The sequence below is a fragment of the Corylus avellana genome, chromosome 4, assembly GCF_965113065.1.
Source record: "Corylus avellana chromosome 4, dhCorAvel1.hap1.2, whole genome shotgun sequence".
Classification (NCBI taxonomy): domain Eukaryota; kingdom Viridiplantae; phylum Streptophyta; class Magnoliopsida; order Fagales; family Betulaceae; genus Corylus; species Corylus avellana.
Genome location: NC_142493.1, coordinates 700492 through 718282, shown reverse-complemented (window position 1 = coordinate 718282; position 17791 = coordinate 700492). Strand labels below are relative to the sequence as shown.

At 36.4% G+C, this 17791-nt stretch overlaps 1 pseudogene; it reads right to left on the bottom strand.

Annotated features, from left to right (window-relative positions):
• Nucleotides 1-8091: 8091 nt before the first annotated feature.
• Nucleotides 8092-14337, bottom strand: LOC148586067 (protein SIEVE ELEMENT OCCLUSION B-like; annotated as a pseudogene).
• Between the last annotated feature and the right edge of the window lie 3454 nt (nucleotides 14338-17791).

The window sequence follows — 17791 nt, the reverse complement described above, 5'->3', positions numbered from 1 at the left end:
CATCTCATCCTTCATGGCTAACTCCCACTTGATTGAATCTTCAACCTCCAAGGCTTCAACAAACGTCTCTGGCTCACCACCATCCATCAACAAAATATGAAATAGGGAGGGTGAAAAACGCTGTGGAGATCTAATGGTTCTAGTAGATCTACAGACAGCCACTGTTGGTGTACCCTGTTCAGTCTCTTGATCTACTGTTTCTTCAACTTCTAGACCATCTTCAGTTTCTGAATCCTTATCAACTTCTGAATTCCTTCTCTGAGCTGCACCTTTAGAAATTCCATCTAGGTTGATAAATTCAGGCTTCTCAGCCTCTGACTCTGTACTTACTGGTTCTGCACTTAAATTATTCTTATACACAGCCATTTCATTAAAAGTAACATTTCTACTTCTAATGATATTCCGATTTTGATCATCCCAAAACCTATACCCGAATGCCTCATCCCCATAGCCAATGAAATAACATTTTCTAGACTTAGCATCTAGCTTGCTACGAGCATCAGATTCAATATAGACATACGAAACACAACCAAAAACTTTCAAGTGAGAAAGATTTACCTCCTTTCCACTCCAAACTTCTTCAGGTAGTCTGTGGCCCAAAGGAACTGATGGTCCTCTGTTTATCAAGTAAGCAGCAGTGCTTACTGCATCCGCCCAGAAAGTTTTCGGTAGTCCAGCATGCAACCTCATACTTCTTGCACGCTCATTGAGGGTCCTGTTCATGCGCTCAGCCACGCCATTCTGTTGTGGTGTCCCTGGGATAGTCTTTTCCATTCTAATCCCATTCACTGCACAAAACTGTTTGAAACCCCCGTCTTCGTATTCTCCCCCATTGTCTGATCTTAGACATTTCAATTTCATACCAGTTTCTGTTTCTACCATGACCTTCCACTTCTTAAAAACTTCAAATACATCAGATTTAAGCTTTAAGAAGTAAACCCATACCTTCCTGCTTGAGTCATCAATAAATGTGATATAATACCGCGAGCCTCCAAGAGATGCCACTGGTGCGGGACCCCACAAATCCGTGTGTACCAACTCCAGTTTTCCTGGCTTCGGTGTTCTGCCAACTTTCGCGAAACTCACCTTCTTCTGCTTTCCTAGGATGCAGCCTTCACACAGATCAGACTTAATTGACTTCAGCTCCGGTAGTTTCCCCTTTGACAGAAGTACCTTCATCCCTTTCTCGCTCATGTGCCCAAGCCTTAGGTGCCATAATTTTGAGTTAGCACCCGTATCTGCAACAGTAATTGTATCTCTGCTGTTCGTCGTCATATAGAGAGTACCCGTCTTATGACCATGAGCCAAAATCCTGACTCCCTTGCTGACCTTCCACTTTCCACCGTGGAAATGAATTGAATGCCCTTCGTCATCAAGCTGTCCTACTGAAATCACGTTCTTTTTCAGTTCTGGGATATGCCTGACACTTTGCAGCTTCCATACCGAGTCACTGTGAACTCTAATGCGAACATCGCCTAGACCCACAACATCCAGCGCCGTTCCGTCAGCCAAGTACACCTTTCCAAAATCTCCAGCCACATAATTTTCAAGAACTTCACGGATCGGTGTAGTGTGAAAAGAAGCTCCTGAGTCCAAGACCCAAGAATCAAGAGGACTGTCAACAGATAGAAGTAGGGCATCGTGCACTTCTTCTGTTACCACGGCATTTGCGGCGTCATTTTCGGTTTTCTTCTTCAGTTCTCTGCAGTTCTTCTTGAAGTGGCCTGTCTTGCCACAGTTCCAACACTCAGGTTGTCGTCCAAACCTGGATTTACTCCTACCCTTCCTGGACTTAGATTTGCCCCTCACAGAGTTTCTGTCTTGTCTTCTGCCCCGAGTCTCGAGGTTTAAAGCAGCACCAGAACAAGAGGCTTCACCCTCATCTCTTCTGCGAACCTCCCTCATCTCTTCTGCGAACCTCTTCACTGAGAATCAAATCCTTGACGTCTTCATAGCTCAGTTTACTCTTTCCTACAGAGTTACTCACAGCCATCCTCACTGCTTCCCAGCTATTTGGCAAAGATGCCAAGATGATCAACGCACGAACTTCATCATCAAAATTAATTTCCACTGAGGACAATTGATTTGTGATGGTGTTGAACTCATTGAGATGATGTGCCACCGAAGCTCCTTCCGCCATCTTTAGGTTGAACAATTTCTTCATCAGATGCACCTTGTTGTTAGCAGACGGCTTCTCGTACATGCTTGACAAAGCCTTCATTAGACCTGCTGTGGTCTTTTCTTTTACAAAGTTGTGTGCAACTGATTTTGACAGAGATAACCTGATAATTGCTAGGGCTTTACGATCAAGCAGAGCTCACTCGCTATCATACATGTCGTCGGGTTGTTCTTCCAGAAGAGGTTGATGAAGATCCTTCCCATAAAGAATATCTTCAATCTGTACCTTCCAATACCCAAAATCTTTGCCGTCGAATTTCTCGATTCCCATCTTTCCTTCTTCACCTGCCATCGCTCCCACTCGAACCAACAGCTCTGATACCAGTTGTTAGGAAATTAATCCTATTTCCCAAGACCCGTGAGATGCGAAAAATAAGAAGAATGCGGAATAACAAAGATTAGGCAATCAAATCACACACGACACAAAGATTTAAGTGGTTCGGCTTAACAAGCCTACATCCACTGGCGGAGACGACCCGGAGAAAATTCACTATCAAAAGATGAGTACAAGAGAGTAACAGGTGAGAAAACCACTCAAACCCAAAGCCCCAAATACACCAAATTCTCACTTTGCTCAAAGGAGAATAATAACAAAAAAGGGAAAAACAAACTCTCTCTTTTTCTTGCTCTCACCTTCTTCTTTCTTTCAATTGCTTTTGGCACACAAAAACACAAAGAGCCCATGCCTTTATATACTAGACAAAGTCTGTGCTTCCAAAGACCCAATACAACATGTACATAAGAGATTTCCAAGAGCCAAGAGAAAAAACCAATACGTGTGGGACAAGCATTCTAACTCCTAATAGGAGAAGGAATCCAAGTACAAGACAAGCTTGTAGATAAACCAAAAAACTGGTTGGGTCCCACCATAACTTTCTTGGTGAAGTGCAAGGCACGCATAACAGGGCTAGCTATTGGAGCATCTGTCAACAACTCTCCAGATAAGCCAGAAGAGACGTCCAAGACTTCATCCAAGATAAAGACTTCCACCTATACACATAATTTACAACAGCTAGCTCAAGATTCAGAAGCCGTGATCGATGCTGGTGTAAATTTTCTGTAATTAATCTTTAAAACAAAATCAAATGAAATGATTAAAATTTGAAGTAAAAATTAAAGTAAGGCCGATGATGGCTTAAGAATAACTAAAACAAAAAAACAAGAAGTTGATGAAATTGGAGTAGAACACGGTGTTCAAACTCATGACTACCTTTGGTTCTGATACCATGTTAAATTACCATTTATTCTAAAAGTTTAAGTTCATAAAAAGAAATAAATTAATTTAATCATTTAATCAATATTTTAACACGCTTAAAGACAAACAAGACTGCAATCCATACATATATATATATCAACATTAAATCACTGCAAACAAAATCAATAGATAATGGGATAAAGTATATATAGAGAGTGCATGAAACTATGGAAGGGAGAGATTATAGGACCTGCTGCACAAAAAAGGTATTGAAGCCTGTTGTGCCACGCGTATAAAGGTGATGGAGAGGCAGCGCGCTTTCACAGGGCTATGAAGCAGATCACCTTCAATTCGTTTCTTTTGTAAATGAAATGTAGATCTGATTTGCAGCCTCCAACAATAGACCATGGGGGAGTTTATAAATGAAAAGAAGTTGCAGTCTCTCTAATCTATTTAATTACCTAAGGACGATGTAATTAAGTATCCAGTTCAGATCCACTACCATCACTATAAAGTCAACGATTGATTGTTCTCATCTTAACAAAGTTTTAAAATATCATTTAGACGAAGAATTTTTTATGGTTGTGTTTGCAGACTGCATAAAATTTCTTTGGGGGACTTAAATAAATACCTCGTGCTTGTCTTATGTACTTCTTTGACCCACAATTCTCAACATCCTTAGTTATACCTCCTTATTCATGTTTCATAATTCAAATGTTCACACGTTTCAAAGAACTTTTATATCAATATATATGTTTATTCTTAATACACGAGACACAAGATAAAGCGAGTGATCGATTTCATTACACCCTTCCTCCTTCCTCCTCGTACCATGGTGGTCGGTGGCGTGGCACGCATGGAGTAATTCTAGAAGTCTTTTTGTGTTTTAGTCACTCCAAAAATGATGTGGCTATTAAAATCACAATTTGATCAAAATTCAATAATAATCAATCACAAGTCCAATTGTGATTTTAATAGTCACATCATTCGTGGAGTAACTCAAGAGGAATACAAGAAGAACTTGTAGCATTATTCAGAGCACATGTGTTGCTTTCTTAACTTTCATTAATTAATCTTTGTATTAACGCATGATACAAAGAACATCTGATCCATCTCAATTTTGACTTCCCTCATAAAATACCACCAAACAGCTGGCACCCATCAGTCGCTAAAAATTGAATAATGTTTATAAATCAAGCATGCAATACATGCGAAGGAAAAAATAAATAAAAAATTGAAACAATAAGATAATTTGTGGTGTACAAATCACTATTTTTAAGAAAATATGTTCCCCATCCGAAAAAACATTATTATTAAGTTGCTAGCAAATTGTTTCTAGAATACTATAAAACTTATAAATTTTACGGATAATAATTTTGAAGAATTTTCACAATTTCACTTGTGAACTTCTAAAACTAAAAATGAAAAAGGAATATAAAAATCTGTGGATAAATGTATACAAATTCATCCAACCCATTATGTGCCTAAAACAAACCAAATGCTTAATTGCTTATACTAGTCCACTAAAAAAAAATTATGGGTAATTACCTTTTTCCCCATCAACTATAATACATTGTCACTTTGCCCACATGAACTGACAACCCTACTGTCTGACCCTATCAAACTATCATTTTGTGCGCATAACTCTCATTCCGTCACTTAATCATGTTAAATTGAACGGAATATTTGCTTTTAGATGTTAAATTTCCTTAAAAGTTAGAAATACCCCCAAATTAAAAATTTAAACAAAAAATCTAAATATATAAATTAATTAAAAAAAAAAAAATTAGCCCAAACCCTAAACCCATGGGGGAGGGAGTGGCCAACGAGCCACCCTCAGTTATGGCTGGGGGTTGGTCGCACGCCACCCCCAGCTAGATCTGCGGGTGGCCCGACGGCCACCCCACCTCAAGGGTGGCATGCGAGCCACCCCCAGCCACTTCTGGGGTGGCTTGTTGGCCACCCCCTCCTCCATGCAGCCACCCCCTATTTTTTTTTTTTTAAAAAAAAAAGTAAAGAAAAAAAAAATTATTTTATATATTTATATTTTTTCTTTTAATTTTTTATTTGGGGTATTTTTGTCGATCTTTTAAGGAAATTTAGCATCTAAAAGAGAATATTCCATCCAATTTAACATGGTTGACCGACGGAATGAGGGTTTTGAGCACAAAATGGTAGTTTGATAGGATTAGGCAGTAGGGTTGTCAGTTCATGAGGGTAAAGTGACAATACGTTGTAGTTAATGGAAGAAAAGGTAATTACCCCAAAAAAATTACAACATATTTTTTGCTTAACACGTATGCAACGAGTGCAGGCCATGTCAACTTCGCTAAACACCCCGGCCTCTTGGATTTGGCACTTAATTAGAAGTTAGAACAACTGAACAAGAGCCAAAGGTGGAGATGATAATCCATATATTCAAGTGCTTCGAGGTGTACGTCAATGTACTAGAGGAACTTTTACAAACACCTCACGTACAGAATCATGAAGATTTTCAAGGCGCTGATTTTTGCCAAGGATGATAAGCAACCTATTTTTGACGGTTCAACCAACGAAATGGCTAGCTCTACAAACCAAAAACATAGATTTTTTTTTTTCTTTCTTTTTTTTTGAATTTTGTTTCTCACCTTTACATTACATACATAAAATTGCAGTTCAGTTCATATATGTTTATTAAGAGATAATTAATTAGGATATCTTTCAAGAATTATGCAAATAAATAGTATTAAGTAAAATGAACGTTGAGCAATATCATTTTGAGGGCATAACAATCAAGACAGTGACCCATATCCTTCACGCTTGCCACGAATCTGAATATTATGGTGCCTCGTCTTCATTATGTGCAAAAGACACATTAAGAATAATTTAATTAATTAACATTTGACTTGATTTTTCATAATTGTGTTGCACAGGCAGGTTGTCTGGCTGGGAGAAAATATCTCCTAGTGGCCCTATTCTTTTTTACACTTATTTACAACATTACTCTCACCATTCAACACATGTACACATCACTTTTGTACTTGAGGATAAAAGGAGATAAGAGAGAAGGAAAGGAGGCTCTTCTCCTTCCTCCACGAAAGACCTCTCTCTCTCTCTCTCTCTCTCTTGCTTTGACAATCTTCTCTCCTTCTCATTTATTGTGTACTTTACTCAATACACTGATTTATAGATATTATAGGCAAATTTTCATTATATTTTTTATCCACAAATAAAAATGCTAACTTAAGTATCGGAGAGTCTTCGGCTTCAATCGAAGACCCTCTGACCTTATTTTTGTTTTGCAGGAATTTCATTGCCATACAATAAGTTCTTTACAGCTTAACCATCAAGAAAATCACTGAGCAGCAAATTCTTGGACTAGAAAATTAAAACGCTCTAACACAAGTCAACATCAACGCGCTAGAAAAGAAGAATGTTCTATTGTTCATTTCAAGCTTGGACATCCCCATAAATGTCATCCTAATTTTGATGCCAATTTATAATGGAATAAGAAAGAAGGGGGACAGTACAAAATTGTATAATTCCCAATTATAGAGCAGTGGACCAATGACTTGTAAAAGAAGTTTGAGATTTTGTGGTCAAAGATGTCATGGTACATAGTGAAATACTCTTAACCAATGGCATGCTTCATGTTCATTAAGGAGTGGAACTTCGAGAATAAGCCTATTATCATAGCGATGAACCCACAAGGGGATATGAAAAAAGAAAATGCACTTGAAATGAATATACATACATATCTTTTGCACGGACACATATACACATATGCACATCTTAATGCATGCAGTTTTAAGCGAACTTCAAAATGCAACTTCAAGAAAAATGTAATTTTATATATATATTGTGCAATCAAACTGAAGGGTACACTTTCCTACGTGAGAGCATCTCCAGCGGTCCTTACAAATTAGTGTTTTCAGCTAGATTTAACTATTATACCCCATTTTCTTATTTCAAGACTGACTCATTTATAAAGATGCCTATTCGAAGCGAGCTATAAAATGTATGCTCAAACTCGACTTGTTGGAAGCTCAGGAGAGCTTGAGCGGTAATTCGCTGACTAAGCTTGAGTGGAAAGAACAATATAATAATAACCATAGTAACAAAATCTTCTTAACCATGATTTATTTGTTAAACATAAAAAGAAAAAGTAACCAACCAGAGAAAAAGAGAAAGCATAGTAACAAAATCTTCGTAAACTTTGAATTTCGAATTTAACCATGATTTATTCGTTAAACAGATCACTAGCTACACCAAATTTCACTGGCCGGCCATCTAGAATATATATATACAGAATTCGTATAATTAATAATAACTACATGCAATTAGTTCATACTTTTGAATCAAAGACATATTTTTGCAACTTAATTTAAATGGGAGTTTTAAGTATTATCACTCTAACCTATAATGCTAGGAATTTAAATTCATGCATAAAAAGATGCCCACCAAAAGCAACAACAAAAAACGATAACGTTGGCAACAGATTACCATCGCGATCAAGATTACAAAATCAGACTTGTTAATACTGGTTACAAACTTAGACCCAGTTTGACGTCGATGGCAGGGAACCAGTTCGAAGCAAGTCTTTGAAGCACCTCTTTATGCGTCTCCCCCTACGCACACGCCCCTTCCACTGTTCAAATCTCTCCAAGAAGGTCAGAATTGTCGTCCCATGATTACTGATTACCTCATTAAAATCATCCATGAACACAGCCCATCTAAGCTCATTCTTGAATATCCTTGTCAAAATGTTGCAGCGTGAAGGGACGCAATAACTCTAGATCATTCTCGTCAAAATGCGGCAGCTTGAAGGGATGCAATAACTCTTGAACTTTCTTGACAAAATGCAGCACTTCGCAGTCTTTTCCAACGAAATAAAATGTTATGACAATGTTTCCAGCTTCAGCTATCAATGGATCCTTGGCCACGGCATTAAATTTTTGGGAAAATTGTTGGATCCATATTTTGTCCTTGCCTCCACAGTAGAAAGTGCAAACTTCGTTCTGATTGCACAAGATATATATGTAAGTATGTAACATCAAATTTTATTTGAAGGCGTACTATATATGAAGTTTGCCTAAAACTGAATGCATGAACATGTACGTGTATTCATTTAGAGTAGTAAAGAAGACATTACTTGATGAGGTCCTGGTGGATTGATGAAACCTGCACATGGAACTGGTTTAGGCGGAGTGAAAGGGAAGGCATTCATTCCGCATTCCCGAATCAAGTCAAGTGCATCTTTGTTTTTGACATCTCCTTGCGAGTTCATCACCACGATAATCGGCTCATTATCGAAGTGCCAATCCTCCTTAATGAACTTGATTCTTGCTACTAATGAAAAGTATTGCACTATGTACCATGGCATATCTGACCGCAACATCTCAAACTTCATTCGCAGCTTATCGGTCCACTGCTCCACAATTGGGATCAATACAATTTTGCACGTATCCTTCTTGCATATCTGACCGCAACATCTCAAACTTCATTCCCAGCTTATCGGTCCACTGCTCCACAATTGGGATCAATACAATTTTGCACGTGTCCTTCTTCCTTATTCCAATATAAATTGAAATCAAAGTCAAGATATCATGACTGGAAATGTTAAGACCTGAAATGAACAATAGAACATTTTTCTTCTCTAACACGTCAACGCTCACCTGCTTGTGCACATAATTCAGAGGAGGTACCAAAATATTCAGTTTGGTAGCAAGTGTAAATTAAGGATAAAGTTGTGACTGTAGTATAGTACATTGACAAATTACCTACGAAAAAACTTGGAAAAGGAATGTATTGTTACAGAGGGCCAGCCTCACTGCCAATGAGGCTAGCCAGTCCAAAATCCTTTGAACATGTGTTGGAAAGTTTGGCCCCAAGTCTATATAGTGTTCGATTATTTTTCGTTGGCCCAATAATATTTTGAATTTGGGCACGGTCTTGACTATTATGACCCGAAAGTGATCTTGCTTGACATTTCATTTTAAGTTTGGTACCCGAAGTGGCTATTCCATTAGAAAAATAAATAGCTTTTATTAGAAATAGAAGAATATTGAATGGAATAACCTTCGAATAAACATTCTCATTGCCCATGAGGGAATAACTATTCTCTGCTCAATTTAAGGAATAGTTATTCCTTCATTGGCAATGGCTATTCTAAGTGTATGAGCCTTATCATATATTCTGACATTAAAATTATTCTATTCAAACTTATTCCATTCTTAATAAAAGCTATTTCTCTTTTTTAATGGAATAGACATTCCACGTTTGGTACGTACCCATAGTCTTAACCATATATAAACTGCAATTTTATGTCATGCAAAAGTGAGAAATAAAATTCTAAAAAAAGTTTTCGTGTTTTGCGGAGCTAACCATATGTGTTTAGCTGCCTGTGCGGGGGACCATACACTCATACTATACACCGTCACAGGCACGGTCAGGAAACGTCAGGTATTCCACGATATCACAAGACACACTTGATAGAGCGCTTGACGCGGAGAGGGCGAAGCACAAGGAAGAGATGGATGCGTTGTTGGCCGAGAACAATGCGCGGGTAGCCCAGCAAGTGGCGGAGCAGATGGCTGAGAACAATGCCCGGGTAGCGCGACAGGCAGCTGAACATGAGGCTGAACGTCAGGCAAGGTTTGACGCCCGTTTTCGCCAACTTGAGGAAATGATCCGGTTTCACACCCCACCAGACAATGCTTCCCCACCCTTTGCGATGGTGCGATCGTCGGTCGACAGTGGATCAGGTACTGACTTTTTTTAATAGTCAATTTAGTTTTATAACTGTCCCTATATATATATATTTAGAATTTGGATATGTTGTAGTCATTCTAAATAATTAATGATGTTGTAAATCTTGCTTAAATTTGGTTTATATATCATGGTTGGTTTGGTGATGGATGTGGGTTAGAGTTTTGCTGGTTGAGATAATTATTTAGAGTTATTCATGCACGTATAAATGGATATAACTGCATGGCACGAAGCAATACATGCATATCAATATCATCAAGACCAGTTCTTCATAAACTTAATTTTGTAACTCTAAATATAAATAGATATAAATGCACTCAATGCTAGGGAGGGCGCTTTCCCTTTGTGTTTATCATATCTTCCATTGAACCCCCAACATTAATAACCTATATGGAAGTTCTATAATTGCAATGGAAAAAAGAAGAAGATCATATGTCTCACATAATTGCCATGGGAAAAACGAAGTTCATTGTCTCATGTCTATATATTATTGATTGCTCTGTGACCATGCATATATATATTGACTTAATTTTTTTTCTAATTTTTTTTTTATATCAAAGTTCTGCTAACTTCAACGTTTTACCTATTTTAGTTATATCATTTACTGTGTAATAATTAACAACTGAGTTAGGTGAATATTCGGGCATTTTTCTTTCACTTTACCGACGTGATTGTTTGTATTCAGGCTCAATGATTGTTTGTATTATCATCTACCGTTAGTGGATTTTATTTGTTTGGTGGTTGTTTTATTGGTGAATATTGTTTGTTTTATCATTTGCAGGTAATGGACATCGTCGAGAGGATGCTATGGATGTCAATGATCGCTAGTCTGGTCGAGAATTTGAGGCTATTCACAGTTGTGTATAAGTTGATGTAATTGTATTTGTGTATATTATGTTAGTATGTGACATTTTTGGTGTGTTGAAGTTAGTTTTGGTGGATAGTTTGTGATTGGTGTATATTATGTTATTTGCGTCATTTTGGTGTGTTGAAGTTAGTTTATATATATATTTGTGATTGGTGTATATATATTATGTTATTTGTGTTATTATGGTGTGTTGAAGTTAGTTTTGATGGGTAGTTTGTGATTGATGTTAATGGATATGATGTATGTTATTTGATGGAAAAATTGTATATTATTTGCATGGTTTTGATGGATAGATTGAATATCAGGTGAACCGTAACACAAAATTCGGGTATAGTCCTGAAATAAATCACAAAAAATATAGGGGGGAGGGAAAAAATCTGGTTCAAAACGAACCAAATTTGCCGACGTGTCAAAAATTGACACGTCATTAATTACTGACGTGTCAATTTTTGACACGTCGGCAAATTTGGTTCGTTTTGAACCAAATTGCTGACGTGTCAGTTTTTGACACGTCAAGAATTACTGACGTGTCAAAATTGACACGTGAGGAATTTCCTGACGTGTCAGTTTTGACACGTCAGGAATTTCCTGACGTGTCAAAAATTGACACGTCAGTAATTTCTTGACGTGTCAGTTTTTGACACGTGAGGAATTTCCTGACGTGTCAATTTTCACACGTCAGAAGATTTACTCACGTGTGAAAATTCAGCACGTCAGTAATTCCTGACGTGTCAATTTCGACACGTCAGGAATTCCCATTTCCTGACACCCACATTCTTCACGACCGAAACACGTCAGGAAAGCCCCGTCAGCAAGATTTACTGACGTGTCAGACGACCTGACACGTCAGTAATCATGGGTCAGCAAAAAATGTGTTTTTTGTAGTGCATTTCCTTGGTGGACCCATCAAAAAGAGATTGCTCATCATCCTCGGTAAAAATCAACCCCTTGAAAACCTCCACGATTTCGTCGGGTGTTTGTAAAATTCCTTCAGTTTCCTTTTTGCCTTCTTTTTCTCTGCAGTGAACAAACTTTTGTCAGCATTGTTGCCCATTTTTAAGAAATTATATTGCATATATGTGCAATAGATCTAATGGCGCATGCGTCCTTATGATTGAAATCAGCCTTGTGGCTAACCTATACGAAATTGTTCGTCAAGTATGCAATCCTCTAGTTCTGAGTGCCACTCACTGATTTCCTCAGCCAAGAGAGAAAGATCCTGCGTCTTGTCCCTGAAATCATGCAACCATGGTCATGTGTAATAGATTAAAAGGAGAATATTATCTATCAAATATTTTATTTTGACACCCCAGCGTATAATGCCTATGAATTGGCCAATAAGCAATTGCATTACAACAAGTCTCATAAATATGGCATGGCAAGGATTTCTACGCAAAGAATTTGAGCATACATAGTACACAAGAACTTACTCATCACTGGTGAGATAACACATCTGAGTTGTGCAAGCTACAACAGTAATAATAATCCAGTAGACACCTAACGAGATATTGTCCATGACATATGATTTTGGCTTATCCTTTATATAGTCGTTAGTAGATAGCTACTTCAACTCAAAGACGGACTCCGAGAACTCCAACACGTCATTGATCAGTTCGTTAAGTTCACTAATCTTTTCCTTACATTTTTGGAGGTCTAGATGCTTTAAGGTCGCAGGTATATGTTTTGGGATCTCCACCGATTCCATGACTTGGCGCGAAGAGTGAAGCTGGGCAGGAACTGAGAAATACTTGTAATTCAAAGCAAAAGCTGCAAGTGCCAGCACTGCCTTAGCTTCCCAAGAATAGCTCGAAAGGAGTTTGTATAGTATTGAAATAGTTCTACTGCGTGCAGTTTTCGCACACAGAGCCTTGCATGCCATCTGACATTACACATTTGTTACTATGGAAAAAATGCTAATTTGGTAACTATACAGTAAAAATGATGACATTCATCCCAATTAATTCGAGTCACAAACATTGGAAAAAAAAATGAAACTTCACTTTAGACTCTCGAACTGCCGTACATTTTGAGAAAGATTCTTAAATTTCAAAAACTCTCAACTTAATTCTATGAATTTTCAATTTTAGTCAATTTACTCTCATCCGTCAAATTTTAAAAGTTAAAAGTAATAAAATGACATTTATACTCCTAATTTTTTTTTAAAATTTCAAATTTACCTTTAATTTCAAATTAAAAATTAAAAAAAAATCAAAAATCAAAAGATAATTTGGTCTTTTTTAGGCATTTCGGTTACAGAGCCTTGCATGCCATCTGACATTACACATTTGTTACTATGGAAAAAATGCTAATTTGGTAACTATACAGTAAAAACGATGACATTCATCCCAATTAATTCGAGTCACAAACATTGGAAAAAAAAAAATGAAACTTCACTTTAGATTCTCGAACTGCCACGCATTTTGAGAAAGATTTTTAAATTTCAAAAACTCTCAACTTAACTCTATGAATTTTCAATTTCAGTCAATTTACTCTCATCCGTCAAATTTTAAAAGTTAAAAGTAATAAAATGACATTTATACTCCTAATTTTTTTAAAAAAATTTCAAATTTACCTTTAATTTCAAATTAAAAATTAAAAAAAAAAATCAAAAGATAATTTGGTCTTTTTTAGGCATTTCGGTTAGAAGTTAACGGCTAAAACTAACTGTGGGTAAATCATTGAAATTGAAAGTTGAAGAGTGTAAATTGAGACTATTTTGGGGTCTTCTCAAAATGTAGTTTCTTAAAATAAATAAATAAATAAATAAAAGAAAAGAAAAGATAGAGCTATTGTGCAAAATGTTTCTGCGACGAAAAAAAAAATGCTATTCTTTGTAACTACCTCAGAGGAAAGTTGCCGGAGTCCGAGTCTGCATAATAGTGGATTGAAGCTGTCTTTGGACACAGTTTGCTCCAGGTTCTCCGGGAGTTCCTAGCCCTATACTATATATAGTAAGTCATAAGTAATTATCAGTTAAAGAAACCTCAAAGACTACCTTGATCCCATCAATAACTAAAAAAAAACATTATCCATCTATTTGTTCTGATCTCCTGGAATAAACGTGTTAAATCTTAATGCTCGACTATTATATCCCACGTTCGGACTAGAAGAAAAAATAGAATCTTATGAAGAATATGAATTATGATGGTAGAAACATATATACCAGTAAGGCATTGTCAACAGTACGGGTTATGTGCTTAAGATCGTTTTTGATGTCAACGAAAAGAGAGTCGGCATCAATGTTTTCGTCGTCAGCAGGAACATGGCCATGGGTTTCAGAAATTAGAGTAATTAGATGCACGAGACATTCGTAACAAAAGAACCTGCCAGTGCTTTCACACTCACACATGGTTAACGGTGGTGAATGAGTGGTAGATCGGTAGGTAGGTTTTCACGGGTCTGATTTGAGAAGAGAAAAAGCAAATAAAAAATGGAAGCTTGCAGAGTTGCAGAAGGGTTTCGAAAGCAAAGTGATCCGTTGAGAAGAAATGATCTGGGAAAGTAATGCTATTGGGGCTGCGCTTCTTCTATCCGACTGTTGGAGGCTGTTTGGCAAACGACAATGTTCATGTTTGGGATGGAGCGCTGCCATTAGGTATGGGAGGCGATAAATGACCGGCTGCAGGGAAAAGTGAATGCAAGTTTGAAAAAAATGGTGTTGCTGAAATTCCTATTTTATCCTTAGGTTTTCCCATATGGGTTGCATTTTACTAATTTGGAACTGTGGGCTTTTTTGTTATTCTACCGCCTGATGGCTTGTCAAAGACTGAAATTCATGGAGCCTTGTGCCGTGTTAATTGAGAACAGGACTGCACAAGGATCCTCTCAATTTTAAAATCTCTCAATTTCTTTTATTTAGTGCATTTTGAAAGGTAGTATTGACCAAAAGTTTTAATGATGGTAGTGCATTAAATGTAATACTCTTTAAAATGTACTAAAAGAAGGAAATGGAAGGATTTTGAAGTGGAGAGGATCCTTTTCCACTGCTCTGTGCACCGACGGTAGACGGTGCCGTGAAGCTTTGGGTTTGGCAAACATAGCCTTGGATCATAAAAGTCTTGGGTTATTAACACGTGAGGTGAGGTGAGGCTCATGTGGAAGATGGATAACTAAATTGGGCTCAGCTGGTTGGAAGTGGACGGGGGTAATAGCGTGGGTCATTCGGTTAGTCAGTTGGGCTCAAAAAGTGTAATTCATTCGGAGCCATTTAGACTTTCTACAGTTTGTTGCAAAATGACGATGGCCCAACTAAATTTCTTTAATTCATTTCTATCTATACATTCATTCTCACGCCAGTATAAGGGCTTGTTTGGGATTGCGTTTGAGAAATAGAGCTTTTAAGTCAAAAGACGCTTTTAGGCAAAAGCTTTATTTTTAATTTTTTTGCCAAAAGTACGTTTTGACCATTTTTAGACTTTTTGGACCCCTAAAAACGCTTTTAATTTTTTTTACCAAACGAAGACTTTTTTCTTCAAACAGACTTTTTGAGTGTTTAAAGCATTTTTAAGCCCCTCAAACACAATCCCAAACTGGCCTTAAGTACAAATTAGAAACGCAATAAATTCACTTCTTGATTTTTTTTTTTTTTTTTACGTGTCTACACAAGAGGACGAATGAGATTCGAACTAATAACATCCGCTTCATAAGACATGGTTCCAGCCAATTGAGCTAACTCTTAGGAACAAATTCACTTCTTGATGTGTACGGTATAAAATTTTAAAAATATGACCATTATGATATATAAATATATTCTAATATCAAATATTCTCGATTTAAAGACCGATACGTAAGTTTTACACGCATTCAATGAGTCTTGAACATATGATCTCATTCCTCCAGGAGGAGGGAGTGTCATTTCAAGATAGAGTTATTAGTATGGGCATGTAAAATGTAAGTGTAAGACAATTTTTCTAAATAATGAACAACATTTAAATCATATGACATGTACACGTGTACATGTAGAAGAATGACTATGGGATACTATTATATGGGCAGAACCCCATGGTCAAAGAGATTTATATTTATGTTTGGCCTTAGATCCAATGCTTGTTTGTGACTTCGTACCATGTACGGATACAGTCATTAGGACGACTTTGATTGCAACAATGGCTACCCAAGGTTGAATTTGGTTGGGTTGCTAGTGGAAGATGGTATGCGACAGTATATATCTGGGACACCAGTATTGTACTACAAGTTCCTCGGGACAATGTCAACCATATTGAAAATGAGTTAAAGGCTCAAATAGACCATAAAGAAGAACATTTTGACCATTAACTTATATATGTATCGATAATTTCCATGCATCAACATTCAAATGACTTGTTATTGAGATTATGCCGGTCTTATTTATAAAATAAACCACACTTTCTCTAACCAGTATAATAGTGAAGACAACATTAATCTTTTATAAAATGCATATTTCAAACAATTACTTGAGGCTCTTTGTGTAGACAATTTTATAACAATTCGACTTACAAGGTCGTGGACTTACCTGGTTATTTCTTTCTACTGTGAAACACATTGATGCATGTTGTGTAGATTAGCACGCAGCCAGTTATAGATGGGAGTATTCCGCTAAGCTGAAGATGCTAAGTGAAGGAAGTACTCTTAGTTAAGTTTGTTAGCATAGTTATGTTTGTCGGTTTGACCTTATTGTGACCGTTGGTTGCTAGCTTATTTTGTAAGCAAACATTCTCTTCAATAAATCCCACCGAAGGGCAATTGAGAATGTATCTTTCCTTCTATACCTCTTCCTATTGCTAAAGAAATTTTGAAATTATCTCACTAAGAAAAAATGGTTGTCTTTATTAGCTTTCGTTCTTGGAAGTGCATCATTAATGAAGGCAGACGCTATAATCTAATCATAGAAGGTTGCGTGTCTAGGGATCCAATCACATTTAGTTAAATACTTCAGGAGCCATGAATCAACATTTAAGGACAACACTCTTGTTTGATTATATACCATTATGAAATCTTTCTATATTTTATTTTTATATCTTGTATTTTAGTTATTCTATTGTTAATTTTCAAATTAGTATTATTTTGTTTCAACAAGAGTTTTTGCATCTTACAAATAATTTCCCAACAAGTGGGGCTAATTATAAGTAGGCGTGTCAAGGCGGTTAGTAGATTTCACTAACCACAATTGCTAACCGCTTAGTGGTTAACTACCGGTTAGCGGTTAGTGAAATAGATAACCGCCCGTTAACCACTTTTTCAAAATTTGGCTTTTATTTGAGCCTTTTTGGGCTTTCTTTAGGACTTTTTGGGCTTCTTTTTTTGGGCATTTTTTGTGTATTTTTAGTGTCTTCTTGGGCCCAATTGCTATAAAAAGAGCCCATATTGAAAATTCAAAAATATTTGACCCAAAATTTACATTTACTTGTACTTTAAAAAAATTTCCTTAAATATTAAATCATAACCGGTTAACTTTTTTTTTTTTTTTTTTTTTTTTTTTTTTTCAAAAAAAAAACTACATAAAAAAAAAAAAAAATCAACACAACATATAAAAAAAAGTTCAGAATTCAGACAACTGTCACAACATATAATGATAATACATTAATACTTAAATTGTGTTTATAAGTAACACATTGGTCATTGTTTAATCCAATATCAATTACTTAATTTGATATTATACGAATCATATAATCATTGTACATTAATAATATGATTCACTTGAAGTCTTAAATAAAGTATTTGAATTGTCATTGAATCATATAATTAAGTATTGATATTATACATTTATATTATTCATATGCATATGTAGACTTATATAAGTCGTTATAATATATATAGACTTATAA